The 22,982-nt window shown below is 38.9% G+C and overlaps 2 pseudogenes; both read right to left on the bottom strand.

Annotated features, from left to right (window-relative positions):
• Positions 1 to 1,692: 1,692 nt before the first annotated feature.
• Positions 1,693 to 4,910, bottom strand: LOC124973757 (PDZ domain-containing protein 8-like; annotated as a pseudogene).
• Positions 4,911 to 5,018: 108 nt separating this feature from the next.
• LOC124973756 (repulsive guidance molecule B-like) lies at positions 5,019 to 10,187 on the bottom strand (annotated as a pseudogene).
• Between the last annotated feature and the right edge of the window lie 12,795 nt (positions 10,188 to 22,982).

Genomic DNA, 22,982 nt, shown 5'->3' with positions numbered 1-22,982 from the left:
GCTGAATGCACAACAGTCTTACTCTGTATGGCAATTTCTTTGTGTTCTAAATTTGGCCCACAGGAAGGAGGCACACAGAATGACATTCTCTTTGAATTATAATGTAAAACAGCAGTGTCAGTTATTGCTTTCTACTAATTAGCATTCAGAAGGGAGTAAATATAGCACTAGATATTTCTCCGAAGAAGACATAAAAATGGCCAACACATATATGAAAAGATGCTCAACATCACTAATCATCAGGGAAATGCAAGTCAAAACTCACAATGAGCTATCACCTCACACATGTTTATATGGCTATTCTCAACAAAACAAGATAGCAAGGGCTAGTAAGAATGCAGAGAAGTTGGAACTCTTGTGCACTGCTGTTGAGAGTATAAAATGGTGCAGCCACTATGGAAAACAGAATGAACCTTCCTCAAAATATTAAAACCGAATGATTGTAGGATTCATTAATCCTGCTTCTAGGTATATATCCAAAAGAACTGAAATCAGGATTCAAAGATTTCTAGACTTCCATGTTCATTACAGCATTATTGATACAAAACCAAGATAAAGAAACAACCTAAATGTCCTTGAAAGAATGACTGTCTAAAGAAAATATGGTACACACATAAAATGGAATATTATTCAATCATAAAAATAATGAAATTTGGACACTTTCTACAACATAGTTAAAACTACAAGACATTATGCTAAAAGAAATTTGCCAGTCACAGAAAGACAAACACGTGTGACTTTACTTACAAGAGGTGTCTAAAATAGTGTAATTTATGGAGCAGAAAGTAGAATGGTGTTTGCCAGAGACTGGGCAGAGGAGAAAATTGGGAGTTGCTGTTAAGTGAGTATAAAATTTCAGTCATACAAGATGAATAAAATGCAGAGATCTGTGGTACACACTGCCCATAGTTAACAATACTGTACAGTACACTTGGAAATTTGTTAGGAAGGTACCTTTCCTGTCAGGTGTTCTCAAAAAACAGTTACATATTAGAGTACTAAAAACATTTCAAATGGAGAAAAATAGATAAAAAGAGTTCTTAAATATTATTTTTTATGTTAAAAATAATTTTACTCAATTGGCATAACAGACTAAAGCTGCAGCATCTGCTTCCATATTATATTTGGCAAAGACAAAAAAAAATCCCCACAAGGTTCTAAAATAACAAAAATCTCAAACAAGTAGAGATGACAAACTTCATAACAAAAAACAAAACAAAACAAAAAGATTCAAAATCTGTTCCCTCAACGATTGCTGTAGTCAATTTGGGCATGCAGCAAACCTGTTGTTATAACCATGATGGAAATGAAAATACTAAGAATCTGGACAATATCCTATTGAACACTAATTCAAAAACTAAGTTGAAGGAAAAATAGCACAGTGAGACACTACACATACATAAATGTGAAAAATTAGCTTACATAATTAGAAAAAGTTAAAAATAAATTAGTAAAAATAAATTCCCAGTATAAACCCCAAAAAAGCATAGCTATAAATGCAACCTGAAACAACCAATTATTAAACTGGTCATATTTTTACTGGAAAACAAACTTTCATTCCTGATCTTATACAAGTAAATAACTGGAGAAGCAGGCTGAGGTGCATTACAAGAGGACTGAAACATGGTTGTATCCATGGTACTTTGGATGCATCTTTTCCCCAATCATTTGAAAGTTGACACAGCCTGCTGGTTACACAGACTCAGATGGGCCAAACAGATCATCTGAGATACTGCTGAATGGCTGAGAGTCTATCAATTGGCTTAGTTCACTATCGAGGTCTTCTTCTTTATCATCTGTGTACTTGCTTATTTTTTGGCGTGCTGGTCTAAAGACAGACTTTCTAAAGTTTCAATATCTTCAATGCCTGCCCTATAGTGGATCATAAGAAGCATGAGAGCTTGTTGTCTTTCACCCAATTTAGCCAAAGCAGCAGAAAGAAGTGATTTTTCCTTGAATCAGTTGCCTCTTTTTCTTCTTTAACAAGGGAATTATTGTGTTCCAACTCCTGATCAATTTCATTCTGTAGTTATCCAACATGAACTCCAGCTTTTGAATCCTTTCCTCTGTAGGCAAGCACCTATAAAGATCACAGCCAATTTCTTTAACTGCAATGAAAACACTATCATTCAGGGGGCTGGGGAGATAGCTCAGTCACTAGAGTGCTTGCCTTGTAAGCACAAGGCCCTGGGTTCGATCCCCAGCACCCCCCAACAAAAAAACAAAACAAAACAAAAAAAACTATCATCCAGCCCACCTTCCTTTCTCACTAACTTTATTCCTGAGCTGTTTCCCCCTTTGGAAGGACTGTTTGGGTCACAGACCTCTGTGTCACCACCTTCAATTTCTGGTGTGTTGGATTTGTGTTTTGGTGAAGGTTCTATGGGATCAGTTCCTGGTTCAGAAAAGTGAGTTTTAGAGACTTGACATAAATTAAGCAAACGAGAGCTTTTATTGATAATGTACCTTGTCAAACCTATTGTTTTCTTAACTGAATTGTTAGCTACGGCTTCAACATGAGGAGACAGGCCCAAGAGGGGGTCCTGTCCTTCCAGCCTGAGGTCTTTTGGGGTTCAGTCTATTCGCCTCTCAATTGCTGCACAAAGAGGAGTCTCAGCTAGACACTTTTCTTGACATTTTTTTATGGCAAACATAAGCACAGAACATACACTGGGAAGCTGCTTTTGTCCAAACTTTTTTTTACAGTAATCACATCAAGTTGAGTGTTGGAACTGAGTATCCTGGAAACTATGTTTATTTTCTGATGAACCCATCTGTCCAACAAAGTGCTCCTCTTTAGGGAGGGTAGAAACTTCTTCAACCAAATGAACTTCTTTTTCTTTCTCTATATTAGTGACTACATGGTGGTCTGGTTCTCCTTCCTTCAAATATTTGAAGTGAATAGTAATGTCACCAAAGCAAAATTTGTCATTGAAGCCCTTTTGCATACTCAGATTGCATAATGCAGTTCTAGTGACCATAGCCTTAGGTGCAGGGGCTGCCAGCCTGAATTTTGAAAGTTATTCCATATTTGATGTGGCTAAGCATCCTAAAGCCACCTCTTCAGTTTTAAACTAATGTGCCCCAAACAGGTGAGACTCCCTAACTTGAAAGGATCCCTGCATCCAGTGCAACATTCAGGTATCTGTGGCAGGCTTCTATATCAAACCAATAGGATGCTCTGGTTCTTGTCCACTTTCCCAGCGTATTCCAATAAAGAATTTCTGATGATTCCCACATCTGGTGGTCACACAAACTGTCTTTAGTAGGGCAGGAACTTTCTGAAGTAAAATCTTTAGTCGCTTCTTGCTTTGTAAACTGCTTGGATGTAGTCACATCTTCTATGTGATCCACAGTTTTTGCTTGCTTTTCAGATTTATCTGCAGGAGGAGGAAGAAGCACCTTCTCTGGCTTTTCAACAAGAATGTCTGGTTCTGCCTGATTTGGGGTGTCAGCAGAAGGCAAAGGAACTTTTAATTGTGGTCGTGGTGGCATATGTGGTTTGAAAGTGGATCCTTGGGTGGGTTTTGACACTTGTGCTGAGTCTAGTACCGCAGAAGTTTTTAGGGCTAGCGGTTTATTTCCTTCTTTGGATGGAATTTTTGGTGGCTGGTTACTTCCTGCAACTAATTTACTGTTTAAAACTGGGGATATAGCATCAAGAGGTTTAATAGTAAGTGTTGTTGGAGTACATTTGGGACTGTGACTTAGTGCTTGTGCCTCATCTTTGAACTCGTTTTGTACTCTGACATCACTTGCCAATTCTTCAGATTCAGAATCCAGCTCTCTATTTTCACCATCCACTGCCAGTCCTGCAGCTTCCTCTTCATAACTTGGTTGGCATGAGCTTGATGAAAAGTTTTCTTCCAACTGGCCAGAATTGCCTTGCAGCACAGTATCTTGATTACTGTGGCCAATGGGCCTTTCCTAGTACACAAGGACTCAGTTACCAGCCTGCTTGATAAACTTCAGCACTTGCAGTGTCCTTATTTTTTTACACCTCCAAAAGCAATGAGTCGAACTCCCCACTGAAGATCTGCAACTGCAGCAGGTGAGTTTGGGGCCACAGTTTCAATTATGATATGCACGGCATATCCATCAGTTGACTGAACAAGGCAAAGTGTAAGTCCAACACTTTGTAAATTCCCTTTTATTAATTCAACCGTCTTAATAGAACTCCTTTGCTTTTCTTCCCAAACTCCACTGCTCAACACAAGCATGCAATGAATAGTTGCTTCTCTATCATAGGATCCAAAAATGAGTAATCTGCTACATTCTAACAAGGTCACCTTAAGACATCCTTCAGTAAGTGCCCATTGTTGTATACGGATATGCTCTTCATCTTCCTCAAATTCTTGCGAGGTATGGTATGGAAAAAAAGGCTTAAACCTGATCTTGTAATTGGGCAGCGTGTGCTTGCACTTGATGATTTTATTGAGCTTATTGATGATGGAGGTGAGCTGGGGCATGGGCTGCCCTTCAAACTGAGAGCGCACCTTGAAGTCAATCAGCGGGTCCTCCACGAAGGAGAAGAACCAGTGGGTGAAGGGCACGCGGTTGAGCACAAAGCGCAGCCTCCCCACCACTAGGGACAGTTTGACGAACAGGTAGGCGGACTTGCCGAAGACCAGGTCCACGTTGATGGCCAGGAGGAAGCCCCCGTTGTACTCCACCTCTGCCTGGAAGGTCAGCTCCTTGGGGCAGGCGGCGGGCAGCGCCTCCCCCTCGGGCCGTCAGGCTCCCCAGTGGCCGAGGGCACCACAGGCCTCAGGAGCCGGATGGTCTTGACGAAGGGCATGTCTTACCCAGGAACACATCCCACAGGCTCAGCCCCTCCAGCAGGCACCCGCCGTCTTGGTCTGCAGCAGCTCCTCGGACTCCACCCAAGGGCTTCTTATAGAGATCAGCATTTACAAGAATGAACAGCACCTATAAAGGAGGAGTTGACTGTCCTTTCCAACTGAGAGAGGGCAGAAGAAAGGGTGGGGTCACACTCCAAAGGAAAGGGGGCAGCTCCATCAGGAGGTGGCCAGTGAAAACTGCATGGTGTGGCAAATCAGTAGCAATGAGAAAGGTCAGGGGAACAGCCCTAGTCACCTTTGAAGGGAACGCTGGGCATGGTGTCTGTGTATATGTACTGTACATATTAACCAGGTACACACATAAATATTTAATATATAAAAAATAAAGTGCTTTCTAACAGACTCTGGGGCAGGGACAATTATAAAACATATCACAAAATTGCAAAACAAAATGTATACAATCAAAGAACACTACATCCAACATATGTGAAAACAACCAAACACAATATGAACAATCTGGTTGTGTCCCAGGACAAACATCCTGTCATATACATCGTATATACATATATACTCTTTTACTCAATATATTATGACAATATATATTTTAAATTTTTGTTATGGACAAAAAGTGAAAACCAAAACAAAAGAGAACGCCTAAAAACACAATAAGGATCAAGCACGTGAGTCTTAGACTAATAGACAATTCTCTGCCTCCACGGGGGAGTCCCATTGCCACTGCTGGGAAAGATGTGCCAGCATTCCTTCCTGGGGTACAGTACCTCCACATCCTCTAAGGGACTATGGGTTGTGGTGGTAAAGTTGGCATCACCAGTGGTGAGCAGGTCGAAGACACAGGACTGGAAATAGATGTCCTTTACTGGCATCTTCTCATAGCATTGAGTGCTGGCAGTATCCAGTGTGTAGTGAGGCCATGCCTGCACCAAGGAGGTGCAAGGCAGGCTGTGCCCCAGAATGGCAGACACCTGGCCCTGCCCATCATCGATGCATTCATTTAGGGGACAGCCATTCACACATAGCTGGCTTTCCTCAAAGGACATGACATTCGGATGGCAAGGGTTAGGTAGTGACCCAGCTGTCACACAAACACCTTGGTGCCTATGTAGCCAGCATGCATCTCCATGTAGCGGCCACTCTCACTCTCCACCATATGCAGGCTTTTGACTTCTCCATCCCTACCACTGGTGGTGCCATCCACAAAGGCAGCTGGCAGGTCATCTGTCACTGCTTGGTATACTTTCTGATCTGCACACTCAGGGTGAGCTTTGAAGATGATGGTGATCTTATTCATAGCTGTGGAACTGGATCCAGGTACCACGGGCACATTCATCACTTGAACTGAAAGGTAATTATTATCTATGAGTGGCCAGGCCCCTTCTACTTTGTACGTTTGGAAGTGATCCTTGAAAGTTCTAAGATGAGGATCTCCAAACAAGCCACAAAAAAAGTAACTGAAGGGTTTTGGTCCCCTCCCCTATGTTGTCTGGCTCCTGCGTGGCTGTGATAGTTACAAGGGTCATGAATCACTTCAGGGTTGGTAGAGAATGTGGGTCCATCCTTAGAACAGTTCCTCTGGCTCATGAGGTCACTGACACCTAATATGGCAGAATGGTATACCAGGTTGCCACGGCAGGCTTTTGAAGTTCGCTAGGTGCAGACAGCATAGGCACGCAGCGCCTTGCAAAACTCAGAGTCAAAGTCGTCAATGGCAGAGTTCAGGTGCAAAGTCAAGGACACAAAGCCCGTGGTACATTTCTGGATTCAACACTGGGCTGGCTGTTGGCAGTCACCTGCGTGGAGCTGCCCGAGGTTGAGTAGCAGCAGTAGCAACAACGCCAGCGGCTGTGGGCAGGGCCTGGGGCAACAGCGCTGCTCAGCCCTGGTGGCAGCGGCGGAGGCCAGGGCGGTGGCGGTGGTGGCGCAGGCAGGTGCTGCTCTGAAGCCCGTGCCCGTCCATGCATGTCTCGTGGGCTCCAGCGAGGGCGGTGGCGCGGGCACCATGGCGGGCCTGGGCCCGTGGCTGCGGCATAGACCCGGGGACATGCCTCGCTTCCTCTTCCTCCTTCAGGCCAGCATAAAAGAAGGGCTGCCGCCACAGCCACAGCGAGCGGTGATCCGCGGGCAGAGCAAGTCCGCAGAGGCAGCAACCAGGAGTAGAAGCATCCCAGGGCGGTTGGAGGCGGCAGGGGAAGGGAGAGCGCCGGGAGAGAAGATACAAAGACCGTGAGCGAGTGCCCTGACCAGCCTCAGAGCGCTAGCGCCCAACCCAGCCAGCGTGGGCTCAGCAGGCATGGACCTGCAGGAGGGGCACCAGCCCTTGCGAGCAGCAGCGGGCGTCCGGGTATCTGCCTCTCTGTACTTCTAATAAGATAAAAAGAAGTATTTCTATCTGGATATGTCATAATTCTTGTTGATGCTGACCATGAGTATTAGAGAATAATTAATTCTGTGTGATGTCTAATATCTGTCTTTTGTCTTCCATAGGCGTCTTGTATAATATTTTATTCCCCTTGGTTTTAAGAACAAATGAAGTGTTATTAATACATCATTAATGTTAATTATAATGAATTTACCAAAATTTTCACCAATTCTTGTGCTTATTTCTTGCATCCTACTAAATCCCTATGAAACCTTTTCTCTCTTACCACCCTTTTAGTCTTTCTTATGCATCCTTTCAGTTTGTTCAGCAAGGGTGGTGGACTTGATGAATGTTGGTCTCTGTTTCATCTTCACCTTAGTGAGAATGACAGTCCAACAAAATCCAAGGTGAACAGTTAATTTTCATTAACACTTTGAGTATATTACCATATTCTCCTATAATATCATTTGTTGCTCATGAGAAATGCTCCTTATTTTCTCTTGTGAAAAAAAAAAAAAAACTAAAAACAAATGCTTTTGAAGGTTACCACCCTGGACACCCATATTTTGTCTGTTGTGTATGAAATCAATGATAATGAGTTTTAAGGTTGATATGCTGCTTTCTTCAATTCTCCTGTTAAGATAGAGCTCGGGATTGTCAAAGTTGCTTCTCCACATCACTCAAAAGTCTCATAAAATGAGACAGACTAGAGGTTTCTTCCCTCTATCACAGGGCTGACATCTTCATAATTGATAGCAAAGGATATATCATCTTGCATATTCTCTATAGTTTTACAAATTTTGTTTTAGTTATAGAAAGATAATGAATAAATGACAGGTGACACTGGAAGAAATTCTTTGTTATTTTTTTGTAAACCCAGATATCTGTCAAAAGTCTAGAGTGACATAAATATATACTTACCACCTTAGGATTAGGCCAGTTCATACTATGTGTGTGTATTTACTTTATAGTTGTTTCTTTAGGAAATAACCACAGAAAAAACATTTAATATGTAACATGTAATTAATATGTAACATTTAATATGTCACAATACACAACTATGTATGTCCATATTCTTCCTACTCTTATATTATCTGTGCTTTGACTGGCACTTAATTGGGTCCTGCTCCTTGTTGAGGGGTAGATTCCACAGACCTTTCTTAAGGCAGGCATAACCCTTTCTTCTGACCTGCTTATAGACATTCTCTTGCTCATTTTGTCTAAAGCTGTCTCTGAGTTTTGGGAGAGGAGGGCAAGGGAGTGAATTCCTTTCCACACTTGATTGTACAACACCCTTGGGTTTCACTGGGTCAAGGAAGTGAGATGAAGAAGCATAGGACATTCCTGACCCCCTTTCATCTCAGAGACCCAGTAATGATGGTGCCATGGAATATGAGATGTGCATTTGTTCACACATTCAAACACATCCTGAGCACCCACTGTCTGCTCAGCTGTGTGTTAGGCATAATGAGGGCTCTGCTGAGCTACATGAGTCATGATATATGTCTCCATGCAGAACACAGTCAGAGAAAGGGTATGACTGACAAACTTTTCAACTCATGAAAGACAGAAATTAAGTGATAATTTGAACATAATCTAAGAATGAACTGTACAAACAAGACATACTTTAGGTAATCAAAAAATAACCAGGTAATTGTAGTCTGTTTTTTGAAACTTTTCATAGTGAAGGTTGAGCTTGAAAAACAGAAAATAACATGGATTAGCAAAATGGAGGAGTCAGGTTATTTCAAGTAGAAGCAATAGCTTAGGCAAAGAAAGGTAAAAATTAGTATAATTTGATTTGGAGAAAGAAATCCACTTACCTGTTAATGGAGAGATTAGGTGCACATCTGAAAGTCTAAAAGGGAACTTGAGCATCTGTCTCATTAATGTAGAAAATTATGAGAATATTGTCCCCAATAAAGGCAAAAGACTCATTATTCTTCACCATCAGTCAAGTTCTAAAATGCATTTTTAAATGCTTCAACTCAAGAAACACTTCCATATAGGTGATATCCACAGAAATTAATGGGTACACTCTAGTGATGTCATGTCTGGTTCTTATTAAACATATTAATGAGGCCTTAATTCTTTGCAGAACCTAAAATGTTCTGCCTGTCATAAGCCCAAGTATGAACATTGAAAAAGCCAAGTGGGAGTCCCCTCATTTACTGCATGCTGGGGACTCCTGTAACAAATTTGGGGGACATTCAAAGCAAATCAATGGCATTCCACATTGCTGCTGAAGTGCTCATGATTTGACGTTGACACTGATATTTTAAATCTTACTTCCACCAAAAAGGCTGCCCCTTCTTATCTCATCAGAGGCTACAAAAAGACAACAAAATCTTAGTGGGAATATTTTATAATGAAAGTAAAGGGGAAAAAGAACAAACATTTATGAATGCTTTGTTATGTCCCAGCACATAGTACTGCATCAATTTATATTTTATTTTATCCTCAGTTCATCTAGTGCAACTGTGTTAGTCAACTTTCTGTTACTGGGACAAAATACTTGAGAAAACCAACTTAACAGTAGAAAAAGTTTATTTTGGCTCACATATTCAGAGTATTGAGTATGGGTCCTTGGTTGGTTGACTCATTATTTGGAGGGGCTTTTTGCAAGATAACATATCATGGCAGGAAGCAAGTAGCAGAGTAAAACTGCTCAATCCATGGTGGCTGGGAAACTGAAAGAAGAAAGGTCTGGATCCCAATATCACCTTCAAGGGCATGCTCCCAATGATATATGTTTCTTCCACAGGCTCCACCTCCTAAAATTTCTGCCACCTCCCAAGAGCATCAGAGGTTGGTCCCCAGGTCTTTAGCATATGGGCCTTTATTCACATTTAAGATCCAAACCATAATGGACACATCTTATAGAATAAGCTATCATGGTTCATTTTTATTTTGGGTTCAGTGAGGCTTCCCTTATGGGAAAAGGGAAATGCTTAGTGTATACAGAGACTCACCAAAACCCTCTGACAATGGAGAATCACAAAAAGCATTACGGTATATGCCATGGTTATTATCTAGATTCAGTTATTAGTGTAAGTTCCTGAAATGTGCAGGATTTGGGAAATTGAGGGGGACATTCACTGATGGGAAATTAACCCTGTAATTTGATTTTCTAGTCAAATTATATTTATGATAATTTTTTTGGTACCAGGGATTGAACTTAGGGGCACTCAACCACTAAGCCACATCCCCAACCCTATTATGTATTATTTAGAAAGAGGATCTCACTGGGTTGCTTAGCACCTAACTTTTGCTGATTCTGGCTTTGATCTTGAGATCCTCCTCCTTCAGCCTCCCAAGCCTCTGCGATTATATAGGCATGCACTACCACGCCTGGCTATAATACTTTTGTCTTAAGGTTTGACTCACCTCTAAAAAATGAAATGCAGTATAAGGGAATACAAGAAGAGCACATAGTCTCACAATTTTAGAAGCTAAGGTGACTGTGGTCCTAGTCCCCTGAAAACAGAATCTAAATGGGGATTCAAGTGCATGTGGCTTATTGCTAGGGGCAGGGTATGGGATTGGGGAAGATGCTCTCAAAAGATGGGGGATGAGTGGAGCAGGAAGAGTCAAGGGAAGGAGGTGAGCTGAAATTTAGCCTCATCCTGATCCCGTGGGGGTTTGGAGTGTGAACTGTACCAGAGAGGGTCCTACCTTGGGACTGGCCTCATTTATTTAAGGGTAAGTCAGTCACTGGCTATTGGTTGCCTCCATCTTGTGTGAGGGGGAGGTCTGTTAATTTCCAAGGAAAAGTGTCTTCTATTTGGCAGGTTTTCAAGAGAAGAAAGCAACTCTGAGCCCTTGGCATCTGTTCATGAAATAGTCATAGCTGCTGGGAGATGGGTCTGCCACCTGATAAAGGCAAACCAAAATGGGAATTAGTAGTACCTATGTCCTCTGTTAGCATCTGTGGCATTCATTACCCTTTAAAGGGCAATAGGAGATGTACTTGATGAGCTTCCTTGAAGAACATATTATTTAAAGCAGCCTTCAAAGATGAATGGGACTTCAACACGCAAAGATCTATTGGCAGCATTTCTTCCTTGCTCTTTTGTTATCAGATAGTAAACACTACAGACACTGTACATGAAATTCTGGTATTTCCAGCTCCTCTTGCAGTAAAGACTACCTGCTACCCACTATAATCTTTTCCCTTTTTGGAGAGAATGAGATTGTAACTAAGAAGTAACTGTTTAGCCACAGGTCATGTCGATCACAGTTCTTGCATCTACACTTGGCTATGTGATAAATTCTCACTGTGGGAAGTAAGTAGCAGTGACAACTGGCATTCACAAGCCAAGACTGTTTTAAGAAGGCATGCCTCCTCCATGATCTTTTTGCCATTTCCATCAACTGTCCTATGTGAATTGCAGAGACATAGGTGGAAAGAGACTAGGTATCCCATTGCTTATGTAGAGAAGAATCATCTGCTGATTAGAACCTTAGACATAAACCATTATACATTCTACTGAATTAAAACTTCTAGACACAGAAATGTCTTCATTACTAAAAAACTAACATTTTTTTTCCAGAGGTGATAACAAAGCAGTGCTTCATCTGATGCAATACAGTATTTCTCTTCTGGTGTTGTCTTGGATTTTGCTTCCTTTCATCTGTGCATTTCATATAGCTTTGCAATGGACTGGTCATGTCCTTAAAATAGAACTTTAAAGCTGTAAACAATTCTATTTCTCCCTTATAATTGTTCAAATTTTGTAATGAAGAGTGTGATGTCATCTATAGTGTGTTAATAAGGCCTCATCTTCTCTGATACCCTACCAATTCCTCTTGCTAGTGTTGGGTTTAGCCAGATATGTGTGTATTTGTAAGGTACTGCAGGACTTTCTTCTATCAGGACAATGGTTTCTATGTTTTTACCACAGGTTTTCTGGAATGAGACAACATTGAGGGATTGGCATGGGGAAAGAGTGTCAAGCTCTGACATTTTGGCAAGACACAGGACTTGTAATTTGTTAATCCTACTGAAAACATATATTCACTTAGAGATATACATTGCATCTGTGATACTTGCAGAGAAAGGTGGAGCTCAGGGATTTGACTTGTTACCAATTTCACACTCAATTTTGCACTAACTGTTAACATACAATGAACATAATAATTCAGTCATTCTTGATAAAGAGTTTCCATTTTCCTTTCAAATAGGCAGATTTCTTCATTATTGTCAGAGAAAGGAATGTGACAAGTGAGATTGTCTTCAAACTTGAGTATAAGGTAAGTAAGATGCAGGTATAGAATCATTAAAAATAGTTCACATGACAGTGACACATCCTATATATTTACAAAGCTTGTGAGTGATGAAATGTTAATGTCAGCATGCTTATAAATTTTAGCTTTCAACAGTATATAGTACCTAGAACAAAAATTACAGACATTTGGATAAATGCTTGCTCTAAAGAAACAACATTTAATGAAGGTGGCATCTGCTTTCCAGGTTTAGTTGAGACAAAATCCAAAGTTAGGACATATCATATAACACATATATTCCTGAGAGATATGACATCTCATTTTATAGTCAATCCTCATTTGAATTTCATAGTTCATTCAGAAAGAAATAAGCAGAGAGACTGGCAATAAATCAAAGAAGTACCAGAAGCATGAAAGGTGTACATGGACCTCAGCGCAACAGATTCCTAATACCTCACATTATTTAAGATATTTCTATTTTAAATAATTCATAACTTTACTGATAAATTATTATTACTAAGTACAAATTATTGGGAAAAATATGCCATTCTTTCAGGTTAGAAATATCAGGCAAACTTACAAAATTTGAGTGAACTCTTCACTCAAAGAATTCTGTAACTGAAAACAGACACTGTATTTTCTCTGTCTCATAAAAGATGATTTTATTATAATAATTTGCTGTCCACAAGGCACTGGAGTTTTGTCACAGCTTAACATCACCATGAATCATTAAAACCAGGTAATATTCCCCCATGGTCTACCCCAGCGGCTCACATCGCTGTTCATTCAGACCTGCTTAACTTTGAAAAACATGTCTCCCAACACACAGCTTGTCCCCAAAAAAGTCTATTTGGGTAATCCATGGTGTCTGAGAAATGTGCCATGATCACTTTTTGACCCACTAACACAGCTATAGGCTTTACCATTTTGCTTACTACAATGCCCTAGATAGCATTTCAAATACAGAGTCACAACCTTTATTGTTTGCCAGATGGGCTGTGAAATGTACTCTACTGTTAATAGGATTACACAAGTTTGTTTACTGTCTGAAAAATAATATGAGCATTATCCTCTATGCTTTTCTTCCCTCAATGGGTTTTCCCTTTAGCAGGTATTAGGAAGCCTAATTTTGAGTAAGTAAATATCAGCTTTCAGCCCCACAAATGGCAAGTTCATTTAGGCACATACTTTAATGATATTAATTGTGGAAAACAAGAAGAATTAGCCAGGTAAACTAAAGCACAAAGAACATATTCTAATATAGAACCATACATAGCAACTTGCAGCAAGTACATGTCATGCTAGAATTAAATATAGTGATTAAAATTAAGTCAATTCTGGGCCAATGAACCACACATATGTTATGAAGGCAAAACACAAGCATACAGAATAAATGACGTGACTGCAGTACCACTGTCCTTCAAATCCTTTGTTGTTTCTCTTTGTATATAGCTATTCATATGTGATCCTATCTCTTTTATAAATTTGACTTCCCACCAAAAAACGGGAGTTGAATTTAAGATTTGAGTTCAAGGAGCTTTTGAGGGGTGGAAGATCATACAGTGAAGAAAGGGGAAGAGAGATGGGTAAGGAAGAAGGCCCGTAAAGGGCATGTCACAGAGTGGGACACTGATGGGAGCAACCAGGACTCAGTTTCACTGGGGATCTCAAGGAAGGCTCTGTGGAGCAGGCCTCAGAACTGCCCCAATTAGAGGCACTTGTATCTCCTCATCAATTGAGCGCCACTCCTGGAATATCACATCCCTGTGTGCAGGATAAACATATCCAGTCTTTCAAAGAGAGCTGTCATTCACAAAGATGCAGCCATGCCCAGAAACTTCACAGAGGGCTCCAATGCAGTTCAAGAATTCAGAGTGTCTGCAACTAGTGTCATTGCTCTGTGGATGTGTCTACATTTTTGTCATGTTATGCCTGAACCAAGGCTTGAGATCTGAGAGAACCCAGTGGGAATGTGGTTCTGTCATGCATTTGTGGTGAATAAGATTTTTAATGCTTACAGTTTTAGGCCATACTGTATTATCAGTTTGACCTCTTGGAGGCTAGAAATGGAACCACCATTTCCTTATGTAAAACAGATACAAAATTTACTTCAAGGATGAAATATGATAATGGATGAAAGGAAATCATCTAAAATAATTATTTGTTTAAAAGAAACATATCACATAGTTTAGGATTGAATCCCATCCCATACTCCAGTTTCTGCTTTCCCCTTTCTTTACCAAAAATATCGATAGATAATGGAGAGTGAACCCAAATAGGGCTCATGTTCCCCAAGACTACCCTCAAGTCTGTCAATTTACTAGGACACACAGAACTCAAAAAGCTTTTATGCTCATATTTTGGTTTATTCAGGTGAAATAACATATTAAAATCAACAGAGGAAGACACAGAGACAAACCCACGTAAATACAGTGATCTCATACTAGACAAAGGTGCCAAGAACATTCATTGGATAAAAGATATCCTCTTCAAATGGTTCCAGGAAAACTGGAAATACATATGTAACAAAATGAAATTAAACACCTATTTCTCACCATGCACAAAACTCAACTCAAAGTGGATCAAATACTTAGGCACTAGAATAAAGACCTGCACCAAAAAGAACAAAAAGTCAGCCCAAATCTTCCCCATGTTGGCTTAGGGACTCCTAAAGCACAAGAAGTAAAACCAAGAATCAATAAATGGGATGAATTCAAACTAGAAAACTTCATGTCAGCAAAAGAAACAATCAATAATGCAAAGAGAGAGCCTACAGAAATGGAAGAAAATCTTTCTCACATGACTTCAGATAGAGCATCAATCTCCAGAACTCAAAAATCTCAACACCAAGAATACAAATAACCCAATCAATAAATGGTCTAAGGAACTGAATGGACACTTCACAGAAGAAGAAATAAAATCAATCAACAAATATAATGTTCAACATTTCTAGCAATTAGAGATATGCAAATCAAAACTACTCTAAGATTTCATCTCACTCCAGTCAGAATGGCAATTATCAAGAATACAAGCAACAATTAATGTTGACAAGAATGTAGGGGGAAGGTACACCCTTACATTGCTGGTGGAACTGCAAAATTGGTGGAACCATTATGTAAACTTGAAATGGAACCACAATTTGACACAGCTATCTCACTTCTCTACTTATACCCAAAGAACTTAAAATCAGCATACTACAGTGACACAGCGACATCAGTGTTTAAAGGGCCTCAACTCAAAATAACTAAATTATGGAACCACCCTAGGTGCCCTTCAACAGATGAATGGATAAAGAAAATGTGGTATGTATACACAATAGAATATTACTCAGCCTTAAAGAAGATTGAAATGATGGCATTTGCAGGTAAACTGATGGAGCTAGAGAATATCATGCTAAGCAAATTAAGCCAATCCCAAAAAACCAAAGGCCAAATGTTTTATCTGACATGCAGGTGGTAATTAACAATAAGTGGTGGTGGTTAGGGAAGACTAGAGGTAGTTTGTATTAGACAGAGGGGAGTGAAGAGAGGGGAGGTGGTATGGGGGATAGTAAGGATAGTAGAATGAATAAGAAATTATTACCTTATATGTATATATGACTACTCAACTGTTGTGATTCTACATCAAGTATAATTAGATGAATGAGAAGTTATACTTCATTTAAGTATGATGTGCCAAAATATATTCTACTGTCATGTATAATTATAAAAAATAAAAACATATATATAATTCTTAAAAAAAAACAGCAAAGGAAAAACACACATAGGACAGAGTTGGGGAAAAACCAGGCACAAGCAATGGTCCTCTTCTGGTGGATTCATGTGAACAGAACTTCACTCTCCCAACAATGATATGTAGTAATGTATGCAAAGTATTGTCAACCAGAGAGGTTCACCCACACCTTGGTGTCCAGAAATTTTACTGAAGATCATACATATAGGCATGGAGCATCCACATGACTTAGTTTAACTACTCCAATAACCAACCCTCAAGAGGTCAGACTGATACAGTATAGCCCAAAGCTCTCAGAATGACAGGTAATATTTCAAGTGACCCAGAGAGTGGTTGAGGGCCTTTAAAAAGTATCTTCAGTAAAAGAGGAAAAAACATTGGAGAATAAAACAAGCTGCCTTGTAAAAAAGCAGCAATGATATTGTTCAAAATAAAGAGGAGTTTTGTTTGTGGAAAGAGTCATAATTGTGTTTATTCAAGGATGCTCAATTTCTCAAGTTATACAGAAACACAGATGTAAGATGGAAGGGCTTTAAGAATGGGATCTAACCAAAGAACTAAAGGCCAAATGTTTTCTCTGATATGCAGATACTAATTCACAGTGGGGCGGGGGATAGAGGTACTTTGGATTAGACAGAAGGGAGTGAAGGAAGGGGAAGGGACACAGGGGTAGGAATGATAGTAGAATGAATCAGACATTATGACCCTATGTGCATTTATGATTACATGATCTGTGTAACTCTACATCATATACAACCAGAAGAATGAGAAGTTCTATTCCATTTATGTGTGATGTGCCAAAATGCATTCTACTGTAATGTATAACTAATTAGAACAAATTTAAAAAAAAAAGAATGGATCTAACAACATGTCAGTAGGACAAATGTATAAAAATGCAAAGATACAGTAGTTTCCATGAAAAGCAATCAGCATGAGATTCAGTGTTTCTTCTCATTCGATTGTGTTAGTCTGAAAGGAATCACCAGAGCTATGCTCTCCAGTACAAGTACAATGTGATTCACAAACTGAGCCATAAATACAAAATTTTCTACTACCCATGTCTTTAAAAGCAAAAATGAACCAGATAAACTTGACTAAAATAATGTTTAATTTACCCTAATATGTCCCAAATATGATCACATAATCAGCATAGAATTATTAGTGAGACACTTTACATTCTTATTTAAATTCTAGGTCTGTGAAATTCCATGTGTAATTATCTGTAGCACACCATAATTTCAGACAAGTCACATTTCCCATGGACAGTGACTTCTGCATTGCACAAAGCAATGCTGGAAAATAATCATTCCCTTCTCTAACAGTCAGTGAGTCTGTTTAGGGCCTTCTCTTGTATATATTTTACTATACACTGTTTAAATTTGGGTAGGGCACAGACTTTAAAATCTCTAGTTATCCTATATGGTGCTATCATTCTTTTTTCCTGAACAATATTTTCTAAATTTTATCAAATTATCTCACATATAATTTCTTGCACATGTAACATCATATTAAATATTTTAATGATAGATTATTAGCCCTACATAAAACAACAGAAAATGGTTTCAGAGAAGTTTGGCAGGCTGCTCAGTCTCAGGGGTAAGAGCAGGCCAAAAGATCAAAACTTCAATCTGTTTCTCAGCTTAACTTCTCAGCTGCATCACCCCAAATAAAATGGGGGTGAAAAGAGTAATGGCCTATAGCCAAAGTGAACCCTGGGACCTAAAGTGACACAGAAAGGCTTGGCAATAAAGGGGCAGAGTTATAAGCCTTTTGGAGCTCTCTTTTCAAACAGGAAAAGAATAAAATCTCTTGGAAAGATTTGCAATTCCATTAGGGCCTTAGATCTTATGATAAGATATAAGGCCACCGCCTTAGACTGGTGAAGAATGAAACTATTATTTACAAAGACATTTAGATTCATGAAGTCGCATTTCATATTAATTCCTGGGAACTTCAACCAAGTCTACAATCATTTGGGGAATTGCAATTTCAGAGCCCAGAGCATCTTCTGAATTGACCAAGTGTTTTCAGATATTATGAAATTTTTGTTCACTGTTCAACAAACTGCAGTTCTGAGGCAAACTCCTGAAGCAAGTTACTTGGTCATAGGCTTTGAACACTGAAAAGTACAAGCACTTGTTTTATTTCTTCATCAGCCAAGAAAAAAATGACTCAATTCCTCACTAATTTACCCCCTAGCCTATTGGTATCAATCACTCCTCAGTTCATTTTAATGACTTCATATTTAATCAATTTGTCTAAGAGTAGCACTTCAGATAGTTATTGGTATGTTATATCCTTGCAATCCAGCATCAAAAGTTCACTTGAGAAATAATGATACACCAAAAGGACAGGTTAATGGAAAAAGTAATTCTTCAGTTCTTTCTATCACTGATTCTTTATCTTTCCTACACATTGGAATCATCTGAGATACTTGAAAATCACCTGGGCTCTCAACAGAGATCTCAGTATAATTGATCCAGGATGTGGTATGGGCATGAGAATTTTAAAAGTTTACTCTAATTCTAATGTACAGTAAGAGTTGAGAATCACTGCTGTGTAGTCTCTAAATATTATCCTTTAGTTAAGTTAGCAGTGTAAACCTAAGCAAAGTAAATGGACATTTCCTAAGATTTATGTAAATATACCTTTAGAGAATAAAGGCAATCTTATGCCATCAGTTTTACTAAAAAGTAAATGTAAACATACAAACAATATTTCTGCTATGGATATTTGGTAATATGCTGAAGATATAACATCTCTGATACACTCTTCCATAGGTTAAGTCCCAGGGAAACATATGGTTTTGTCCCAGACAAACAGTAGTCTTTGTTAATCAGATGAGATAAGATGAACTTTTCATTCCAGGTACCTGACATGTCTCTCTATACTTTTTGATTCCAGTAATTTTTTCCTTTAGAAAATATTATCTTTGCCATATGGTATATTCCATTTTATCTGCCACTTATTTTTGGAAATGGATGGAATGTAATAAAGAATGGCAACCCACTTACCATAAATATCATCTGTTAACTTTACTATCCATCCCCCAGACTTTTACTGTGACCATGTCTTTGCTGCATTTTCTCCTTGCTCAAAGGTTGCAAGGAAATGTCTGGAATATTTTGAAGATGGAATCCAGTCGCACTCCTTATTCTTTAACTTGCCATTCTTTGAATCATTTTCTCTAACTCTCACTCAACAACCCATTAGAGTTTAGCAATGCTGAATTTCATTTTTCTCCCTCATAAACATCCTACACAACAAACTTCACCTCCAAGTTGGCTGATTCACACTTGGAATGTATCTGAGATACACTCATGCTGGTGTAAATATTCTATCAATTTTACAGATTTGTAAATTAACTGTGAGATTAATTTATCTACCTAAGGTCCTATTGTGCATAAATGAGAGAACCAGGATTTAAAACCAGAAAGTGACTCTGGAACCTACAGCCATGAAAGTATAATTACCAAACTCAAGTAACAAGATGGAGGATTGTCAGATAATTTTAAAGCAAGGGTTGGTATTTTGATCCTTGCCCCTAGAAAACCTTGGGATAGATTTTGGGATCCATGTCTGTAGAAAGGTGAAGAAAAACAGGATTGCACAGAAAGAGAAACTGAACTACAATGAAGTTCCAACAGAAGTCTCTGCCCTTGGAGATCTCAGGTTCTAAAGTGATTGATCATTTAGCTGGGGTGATGGGCCCGGGTTTTACACTCCTATAGCGATCAGTTGCTGGATAGAGGCTGTTCTGGGAGAAGATATGACTTTGGAGGAGATATCTGGAAGCTGTCTTCTGCAGTTTCCTTTCAACTGAAAAATAAGTTCTCCACTTCCAAAGGGAGACCTTAAGGATCATCATGGCATTCATGCCAGGGTTATTCCAATATGACCTCAACTCAAAGATTAACTAGAGATGCTTGCTCCCAAAGACTACTGGGCAGGCTCAATAAAGTCAATCCAGGTAAAATTCACTCTTAACAAGATACATCATTCCACAGTTAGTTTGTGAGTTTGGCAACAGTGATTAGAAGTGCCTCGTCACATCTGGGGCTAGAGTAATACCTGGGGCTGAGTAATACCTCCAGGCTGATGGGCCCTCCTGAAACATCTGCTACTAAAGCAGAATCCCAGTATTTATTAGTGATCTATCTACTCCCTAAATAATATCTAAGTATTCAAATAAATAAATTATTCAAATGGACATTAAAAATTTAAATATAAGCATTTTACCAAACATTTAAGGAAAAAAGTACACCAATACTCTATAATCTCTTTCAGAAGATACAAAAATAAGAAATACCCTAATTTATTCTGTGAGGATAACAGTACCCTAATACTAAAATCAGAAAAAGGAATGAGAAAACTATAGATCTATCTATCTTATGAACCTAGATGCAAAAATCACCAACAAAACATTAACAAGTCAGATCCAACAATGTTTAAAGAGAAAACTTATGCAACATGACCAAGTGAAATTTATCTCTTTATGCAAGTTAGTTCAACATTGAAAGGTCAATTAATGTAATCTATCATGTTAACAAGCTAAAAAAAGAAAAATCACATATTTTATCAATACATTCAAAGAAAGCACATGACAAAATATAATACTCTAATATCATGAGAGTTTTCATGATAAAAACTCTTAGTAAATTAAGATAAAAAGGGAACTTCCTCAATTTGATAGAGAATATCTACAAAATAAACTGTAGGTAACATTGTACTTGATGAGAAACTAATTAGACTGGGTAATAAATTGACCCAGTGTATGTATTGCAGATTCAGCTTCAAGGTTCATTGTCCCTGCTCCCCCAACTCCCTGTTGTAAATATGGCAAGTAGCAAGTTATCCTTATACCTGAAATTGTAGTTTAAATGCACAACACAATTTTACTTATTTATTTTTCTTTTTGTCCAGAAATCTTTTAAATATCTGAATCTTTTATTTTCTATTGGGAATAACAGTTTCATCTAATATTTTATAAATGGGCATTTCAATTTTGGAAACAGTGACTCTGGGAGTCCTGGAAGAACACATGCCAGCAGACATGGTCTTTGGGGTTTTTGAATGAAATTAGATTATGTGCTGCTGTTCATTGCTTCTGGACACAAGAACACACAGAAACCCAGTTCCTTACACAAAATCCCCATTTCAGGTAGGCTTTTCAATGATGGGGTGGGGCATGCATGAGGTCATGGGGCAGCTGGGTACTCCAATGAGCAGGGTGATTCTAACCACCAGGGAAGTTATCCAATGGAGATACTGTGTAGAGTCATTGTTACTGTCCTTAGAATTGTGTCATCTGGGTAGGTTATGATTAAGCCAGATACATTGACAAGGAAATTAAGACTATAGGTTGAAAGGTTCATTTGAAATTTTACAATAATATTTAAAATATTCAGTAGACCCTGATTCTCTTTCAAGGAAAGACTGGATGCCTGTCCATGGGAAAGTGGTCAGCAGATGGCCTTCAGCTCTCAGCACCTTCATAGGTTGTCTCAGCTGCACAGAGTTGCCCTGTCCCAGGTCACAGCTCTTCCTGGGGCAGAAGTAATGAAATCATTAATCATTATGGCATTATCAAGGCCATCTTAACCTAATTTGATGCAACTCTCAAGGGCCTCTCTATCTCCAGAGCTCCCTGTTGGGCTGGCCAAGGTTAACATTGAGACTATATAACTGTTTCTCCCTTCTACTCCTGCTTCCTTTTCTCCCTAATCACAGTGTTTGCTTCTTGGAAGACCTAAGCTATGACCAAAGATAAGATGATACAGCCCTCAGAAATGGACAATTTCCTCTTGGCCACTTTCCACTAATGCCAGAAGCCCTTATTAACAGTACAGTGCTCCCCCCACCATATCCATGGGTAACACATATCAAGACCCCAGTGAATGCCTGAAACTATAGATAGTACCAAACCATATGCACACTATATTTTTTCCTGCACACACATACCATGATGAATTTTAAAATATATATATTAGACACAGTAATAGATGAACAATAAATAATAATTAGATCATTTAAAACAATAAACTTGTAAAAATTACATAAATGTGTTCTCTCTCATTATCAAGTATCTTATTATTTTATGCTCACTTTTCTTGCGATGATATGAAATGATATGAATCTTGAGAAGAGATGAAGTGATATGAATGAAGTAGACTTTGTGGTGTAGCAATAGGCTGCTATCAGCCTTCTGATGATATATAAGAAGGAGGCTCATTTTCTAGATCATCAATTGATGACTGCTGGATAGGTAGTATACACAGCACAGATACTCTGGTATGACTCACAACCTAGGTGGATGGAGCACAAATGCAAGAGATTTCATCATGATACTCAAAACTATGGCAATTTAAAATTTATTGTTTCTGGACTCCTCCATTTAATATTTTCAGACTGTGGTTAATCATAGGCAGCTCAAACCATGGAACACAAAACCTCAGGTAAAAGGGAGACTACTATACATGTTGGTAAAACTAACTCCATTTATCATCCCATCTTTGGACCATTGTGACAGTGAGTACTCCCTAAAGTAAAGATGCAATAGATATGCCTGTCATTTTCAGCCTTTGTGGCACATTCCTCCTACTGCAATGATAAGGAACAAGTTCACTTCTGCATCCAAAGCAACATTTTGTCACACCTGTCATACAGGATCATTCTAAATGTCCCCATATCCTTTAACTCTTCCTCAGAGGTTTAGATTTGGAAATAATTCAGCATCTTAGAAGTTCTTTTCTGATTCTCCTGATGTTCCAAATCTTTCATGCTACATTGATGTGCATTAAAAAGAATAAATTTCTACCATAGAGAGTAGTAATACTGACATTCTT

Source organism: Sciurus carolinensis, unplaced genomic scaffold (genome assembly GCF_902686445.1).
Source record: "Sciurus carolinensis unplaced genomic scaffold, mSciCar1.2, whole genome shotgun sequence".
Lineage (NCBI taxonomy): Eukaryota > Metazoa > Chordata > Mammalia > Rodentia > Sciuridae > Sciurus > Sciurus carolinensis.
Note: the sequence above shows the minus strand (reverse complement) of the source record. Positions and strands in the feature narration are given on the sequence as shown.